The following is a 7622-nucleotide window of genomic DNA, read 5'->3' as shown; positions in this document are numbered from 1 at the left end:
GTGGCTTCAGCGCCCTGCACGGGGCATCGACAGGCAAGTGCACGGAGCCAAGTGACAGTCCCTGCAGATAGCCGCACGGTGCAGGGGGACCTGGGATCTCCCAGCAGCTCTGCCACAAACTCGCCTTGCGACCTTGAGCAAATCGTTTGTCCTCCTGGGTCTTGGTCTCCTGGCCATCACTAACACGCCAGGCTTTCATGGATGAGTATTCCAGGCGGTGAACTGCCACGTAAATGTTTTCTGCTGATGACACACCGTCCACAAAACGTCTACGTATCGCCTGGGCAGCCCAACAGCTTTAAAAATCATAAGTGGCTCTTGTTCTTCCAATGCATCACGTCCTATGCATTTAACTTGTGGAACAAATCTAGCCCTCAAAATATCTTGGTACATTTTATACCCACCGCTTAACATTTAATTCCTCTGTCTTCCATACCACGGCACCATCTCTGCATCACCTATTGTCCCAGCACATCCTCATCCCTTTCCTCTTCAAGCAAGGAGCCCAGCACCACCCATCCTCCCTCCAGAAGAGACAAAAGCCACCAGACACACTGCGTCGCTTGGTCTGCCCAGCCACCGCCCAAAAGAGAAACCAGCAGAGCATCTAAAAGAAAAAGACCATGGGCGGGGAAGGCAAGGAGAAGTTAGGACCTAATGAAGGGAGGGGTGGGGTAGTTAGATTCACACTGGACCAAGTAAACACACACACACACACACACACACACACACACACACACACACACGAGTCTCCTTGAAGCTGCAGGATCAGGGAAGGTCTCAGTTTCAGCATCCATCTCGAGCCCTTCTGGTCACTGGCTAGATCACTGGCATCATCAGCAGTGGGGCTGGGCCAGCCTGGAGTCCCAGCCCATCCTATTGTTCATTTGGACCAGAAGCTCATCAGGAAATGACCAGAACCAAGGTTTGCACCGCTCTGTCAGAAGCATTGGCCGTAGCCTCCCTCAATCTGCACCACTTGCTTTTTTTTTTTTTTAGCAGAAACTGCCTCTAAAACGTCCAGCAACGCCACGGCATTGCAGGGTGAGCCGTGAAGGGGGCCGGAGAGCAGAGGTTCAACAACCCCTCCTAACGGATGACCGAATCCAACGTGTGAGATTTTGTTCCAATGAGGTTTCTCTTAAAAAACACTCAGCCCGGGTTTCCCTTCTCCTGTGACCTGTTTGTGGACGTGATTTTCCTTCCCCCTTCTGACTACCTTCCCCAAGTCCCCATTTCCTTTTACCAATCACAGGGGCCGCAGAGCATTTCAAGTGTCTGCAGTTGAGAAGCAGAGGGAACGTGCAGCCTCGCCCAGGCTCTGTCCCTCAGGACAGCAGCTTCCAGCATCCAGAAAGCTCGGAAGAATAATGACAGAAGTGGGGACTGAGCCCTTCCTAGGTGCAGCAGCTCTTCGGAGTGCGCTATGCATTGCAAGAACGCTATGAAGTAAATACTCTTATCACCTTCATCTTACAGATGGGAAATCAAAGCACAAGAGGTTAAAGCACCGGCCCCCAATCCCCGAGGCAGAAGCGGCAGAGCCCGGATTTGAAACCAGGCAGGCGGCTTCTACCGGGGCCTCTCTGAAGACAAACACACCTGTGTGTCTACGTCCAGGGCCAAAGAAGTCACGTGGGTGGCATTTCTGTCTCCTCGTCCCACCTCTCCCCCGCAGGTGCTGTTCGAAGCCCCTACAGTGATGGGAAGAGGATCCCGTAAGCCTCTCTCGAGTAGAGAAGGGATGAGAAGGTGGAGTGAACGCCTGGTGGTAGAGTTTCCAAGCTCGTGGCTTCTGAGAACAGGGGTATTTTAAGCTGGGGTCAGATCATCAGCCCCTTTAGGGTCTATGATGCTACTTCAGTGGCACAGTGCATCCTGCCCCAGCGCTTCTTCCCCCACCCTCCCCAAACATTTATATCCAAAATGAGACATTTAAAGCGCCCCTTTGAAAGCTACTTCCAAAACCCACAGAGTCCTTATTTGTAAATTACGTGAGCACTGGATGGTCTGCATCCCCTAATTCCCGGAATTAGCTGGTGTTGCCTTAAGGATGAGCTCCCTGAAAGTCTACTCCTTTGAGCCTCGCCTCTGAGAATCTGTCAACTCCCCCAGCCTAGGCAAAAACGAGAGTCCCTCTCTCGCCCCATCCCTGCACTACTGTCTGGCTTTTGATTGTTCCATCAGCTAATCCTAATGTGATGGACTTCAAACCCTTTCCCCCAAAGAAATCTCAATGCTGCAAAGAAGAGACCCCAAGATGCATGCACTCCAAATCTCTCATTCAAACATCCTTGGCGTACAAGTCTCCTGGACTCCCCGTTCAGTTACACACCTCTGCTCAGGCACCCAATGGGAGCCGTCAAAGATGTGAAATTTTGTGCCGCCATGATCTAAAAGAGGAAGGAAACCAAGAGAAATTAACCCAGAGTCGGGTGCCTCTCTACCCCTCAAAGCAGAAGCTGGATCCCATAAACCAGGCACTTACGAAGAGGCTGAGCGACCCGTGAGCTTTCTGCAGTCTCATGGGGCCGGTATAACCAGAATGCAGCTCCAGGGAGGAGGGGGTCCAGTAAATACCACAGGAATTCAGATGGGACCCCAAAGGGCTAGGCTCTGGTCGCAAGAGTTAACCAGACTAAAGAGTAAAGCCCAGTTTTAAACGATGTCAGTTCCTGATGGAATCAACACGACCTACCCCGATGCTGGCTAAATGCCAGCAAGGCTCCGTCCTCTCTGGAGGAAGGTAACCTCTCCCAGGACCTCAAATTATCTCTATAATCTTTTCAAAGCACAACGTTGGACAGCGAGGCCTAGAGGACTTTTAGTAGCGAGTGGGATGGAGTAGACACGGCCGACCAAGGCACCAAAGAGTGCAATTAACAGAGCAGATAAAATGCAAACACCTCGCATGAGGGCATCAGAGAGCCTGTGGGCTAGGCAGGACCCTACAGGATGTGATTCCAGGGAGGGGAGAAATGCAGAGGAAGCTGAGGACCCGCAGCTACGGCTCCTTGGGGGCCTCTGTCAATCCTGCGAGCAGGAAAAAGGCTGAGGATGCTTTGCCCAGGTGGTGCGTCACCCAGGGGACTGAGAAACCTCACAGAGCTTCAGAAGTCTCATGGGATTTAAGTGACAAGAACTGGAGACCTGAGAAGCCTTAAAAATACGCCGGCTTTTGCCCCAGTACCTTTGCCAGATTCTGTAACTGCACAGGGCAGGAGGCCAAAATTCCAAGTAGGCAATTTCTGGTAGTTTTGTGGTGCAGAGGAGACAGAGATTATTAGTGTTTGGGACCTGCCAGGGAAAAGGGGCCCAGTGAACATTCCAGAGACTCAACAGAAAACGCTGGAGGTCTGTGCCCCAGTGTCTGGAGGGAACCAGAGGTAGACGTAGCCTTCCTGAGCTGCACAGTCCTGACTCGGCCGAGTCCTTGAAGAGACCAAGGTGATCAGCTCCCACTCTACCCATCTAAGAGACGAAAGGATGAACCCCCTCTAATGTTGATAACAACTTCCAATGTCTCTAAAAAAACGTTATACATAATAGTCCAGAATTCAATAAAAAATTATAAGGCATGCCAAGAAATAGGACCAGAGGGCCAAAAGCCATGAATAAAAACAAATGAAAGGAACAGACCTACAGCTACCCAGATATTGAAGTTAACTGACAACGACCATAAAATAAGAATAATTAGTGTCTTTTAGGAAAACAGAGGCGAAGATGGTGAAAATAAAGGAAAGGATAAAGAACTTCAACTGAGAAATAGAATCTATTTTTTTAAAGAATCAAATAGAAATTCTAGAACATTATATTGAAAAAATATAATATCTGAAATTATGGACTCGATATCTGACATGAAAAACTCACCAAACTTTTTCACAGCAACTTAGACACAGGAGAAGACTGAGGTAATGAACTTACAAACACAGCAATAGGGACTTCCCTGGTGGCGCAGTGGTTAAGAATCCACCTGCCAATGCAGGGGACACGGGTTCGAGCCCTGGTCTGGGAAGATCCCACATGCCGCGGAGCAACTAAGCCTGTGCATCACAACTACTGAGCCTGCATGCTAGAGCCCGCGTGCCACAACTACTGAAGCCCGCGTGCCACAACTACTGAAGCCCACATGCCTAGAGCTCGTGCTCCGCAACAAGAGAAGCCACCGCAACAAGAAGCCTGCGCACCGCAACGAAGAGTAGCCCCCGCTCGCCGCAGCTAGAGACAGCCTGCGCACAGCAACGAAGACCCAACGCAGCCAAAAATAAACAAATATATACATAAATGAATTTTTTAAAAACACAGCAATTAAAAAATATGCCAAATAAGATAATTTTTAAATGGGAAAACATACAAAAGAGCACAAAACAACTGGGAGTTACAGTTAGAAGATTTAACATACATGAAAATGAAGTCCCATGAAGAAAAAAAGAAGAAACAATTTTTGAAAAGATAATGGCCAAGAACTATTAAAGGATGTCAACTCACAGACTCCAGAAGATATGTGAATCCCAAGAAGTATTAATATAAGTCCAGGCAGATCTCAGAGCCATTGTAGGTTCAGTATCAGACTACTGCAATAAAACAAATATCACATAAAGCAAGTCACACAAATTTTTTGGTTTCCCAATACATGTGAAACTTATGCTCACACTACTCTGTAGTCTATTAAGTATGCATTATGTCCAGATAGCATTATGTCTATAAAATGTCCATACATTAATTTAAAAATACTTTATTGCTAAAAATACTTTTTGTAATAGTAACATTACTGATCACAGATCGTCATAACAAATATAATAATAATGAAAAATTTTAAATATTGCAAGAATTACCAAAGTGTGACACAGAGACACGAAGTGAGCAAATGCTGTTAGTAAAATGGGAGTCAGCAGATTTGCTCATGCCAGTTTGCCACAAACTTTCCACTTGTAAAAGCATGATATCTGCAAGTCGCAACAAAGCGAAGCACAATAAAACAAGGTGTGCCTGTATAAATAGAACCTCGTCTAGGTGCAGCACAGGAAAGCTACTGGAAACAAAAGAGAAAAAATCTCAGGTGATTCAGAGAAAAGCAGGCACATTACCTTCAAAGGAGGAATGATAAGACTTACACATGACTTCCCACAGAGATGATGGAAGCCACAGAGCATGGAAAGCTGGCTTTAAAGTGTTACAATGAAATAACTGGCAACCTACCATCCATACACACCAAAACTTGTCCTCAGAAACGAAGGCAATGTAAAGACATTTCAGACAGAAACAGAGAATTTGTTACCATCAGACCTGCCATAAAAGAAACATGAAAGGAATTTATTTAGGCAAAAGAAAGAGGAACCCAGATGGAAATACAGAAATGTAAGAAGAAAAGAAGAATAAAAGAAAAGGTAAAAATGTGGGAAAATATAAATGAATATTGACCTTACAAAAAATAATCCTATGAACATAATACGGGGTTGAAAGTATATGTAGAATTAAAATACATGAAGACAATGACACAAAAGGTAGGAAAGAGTAAATGAAGATAAAATATGATAAAGTTTAGCATTAGTAGGAGAGTGGTGAAAATAATAGTTTGTGTTAGACTGTAAGTCAAGGATGCATATTTTAGAGTAACCACTAAAAGGACATAAAAGAATGTATAACTGTCAGGTTAAAGCAGAGAAAAAAAATGAAATAATCAAGATATTTACGTCCTCAAAAGAGATGGCATAAAAGGAAAGAAAAGGGAATAGAAAATAGGTAGTTCACATAGAACACAAATACAGTAAATGGTACACGTGAACCCAAATACGTTAGCAATTGCATTACATACAAATAGGCAGAATACTAAATATAAATAGATTAAATGTAAATATAAAAGTACTAAGGTTGTAAAAATGGATTTTTAAAATCCAACTAAGTGCTGCTTACAAGAGACATTCTTTAAGTGCACAAATAGGATGAAAAGGAAAGAGTGGAAAATACGTGCAGACATTACCAAATGAAAGCTAGTGTAGCTATTCTAATATCAGAGAAAGTAGACTTTAAGGCAAAACACTGCTTGATAAAGATTTCATCCTTTCAAAGGGGTCAATTCACCAGAAAGCTACTAGATCTATATGCATGCAATAACATAACTGTGAAATATTTAAAGCAAAACTTGACAGAATTAAAGGAGAGACAACAAATCCACATTCATAGCGAGAAGGTTTAACACATCTCTCTCAGTAGCTGACAAATGGACCCCAAAAATCAGTAAGAAGAGAGAAGATCTGAACAACATAATTAACAAATGAACTAACTGGCAAATGTAGAACACCGTGTTTCCTTTTATATAATTTTTAAAAACAAGCAAAATGATGCTATTAGAAACCATGACAGTGGCTATTTTGGGGGTGAAACAGATGGCCAGTTCCCTGCCCTCATGGAGTTTATCACCCAATGAACAATAACAAAGTAAATGAACAGGATAAATTATCTGTCGTAACAAGCGCTAGAACTCCTGCCCAAGTCACATCCTCCTGAGACTAAGAGGCATTGTGGCCTAGTGGATAGCAGTGTAGGCTCAGAAATCACACTGCCTGATTTAGTCCTGGTTGCACTATTAGCTGTGTGACCTTGGGCAACTTACTTACCCTCTCTGAGCTCCAGTCTCTTCCTATGCAAAATAGGAATCTTAGTGATACCTAATTATCTGGGTTACTGTGAGGATGAACTAGGTCATCCATGTAAATACCGTAAAACAGTCTGGCATCATAAAATGTCATGTAGTTTCAGGTTGTTGCTGACTTGCTAAGGGGAGAGGAGCCCACGGCCGTGCTGTATGAAGTCATTAGGTCAGCTCACTGAGACATCAGCAGCTGTCTCCTAGCTGGCCTGAATCATTGGTCAGCGGCAGGAACAGAAAAAAGCAGCCCAAACTTTTCACTGCCTACGTACACTTTGGTCTAATCAGCACCAAATTCCTTCCTTCCGGCTTGTGATGTGATTATTCCCTGTGCAGAATCAGATTCAGGCTTAGTCTGGAGCCCATAACTAAGTGTCCATGAGGCACTGAGCAGGCGATCACAGGGCCTCCCGCAGCTGGACAGCAATTAGTGACCTCAGGGCAATTGTGTCCCTGGTTCTCAGCATCCTCACCACTCCCTCCCCCAGCTCCCTCCCCGGTGCCTGCAGGTCAAACAGCTCTGGAGGAGCGGAAGCTCTTGTCTAAACCTTTGAACCCAGTGGAGCGATAACCTGCTCCAGGCTGTTAATGGCCTGCGGGACTTGCAGCCACACCAATGACTCCTGAGTCCCTGATAGGATGTGTTTCTGGGTCCCTTCCAGAATCCTCTCATCGCGCATCTACCAAGCTCTGCCCTGCCCTGCTTTTCCTTCCCATATTTTCTTCCCCTTCCTTGGGAGGTCACACCTGTCTCAGCAAACTCCCACACGCCCACAGAATGTCAAGGCATCCGTCCCTTTGCTGTGTCCCAGGAGCACCAGAAGAGCAATGTCACTGCAGTGCTTAATACTTAATATCACGGTTGTCAGATTGCATCCCCTGCCCCAACCTAAACCATGACCTGCTTCAAGGCTGACACTGTTTCTTTTTGCTCTGTGCCCCCTGTGCCTGGCACACAGCAGGAGGATAATAA

General features: G+C 45.5%; 1 long non-coding RNA gene across 1 annotated transcript; it reads right to left on the bottom strand.

Annotated features, from left to right (window-relative positions):
* Nucleotides 1–4885: 4885 nt before the first annotated feature.
* Nucleotides 4886–6971, bottom strand: LOC125960526 (uncharacterized). The gene is made up of 3 exons (XR_007470269.1): nucleotides 6922–6971; nucleotides 5200–5286; nucleotides 4886–5032 (listed from the first exon to the last, which is right to left on the bottom strand). It is a non-coding gene; the product is annotated as an uncharacterized LOC125960526 (long non-coding RNA).
* Nucleotides 6972–7622: the final 651 nt, after the last annotated feature.

This window comes from Orcinus orca, chromosome 11 (genome assembly GCF_937001465.1).
Source record: "Orcinus orca chromosome 11, mOrcOrc1.1, whole genome shotgun sequence".
Classification (NCBI taxonomy): Eukaryota; Metazoa; Chordata; class Mammalia; order Artiodactyla; family Delphinidae; genus Orcinus; species Orcinus orca.
This window is presented reverse-complemented; position numbering and strand designations above follow the sequence as displayed.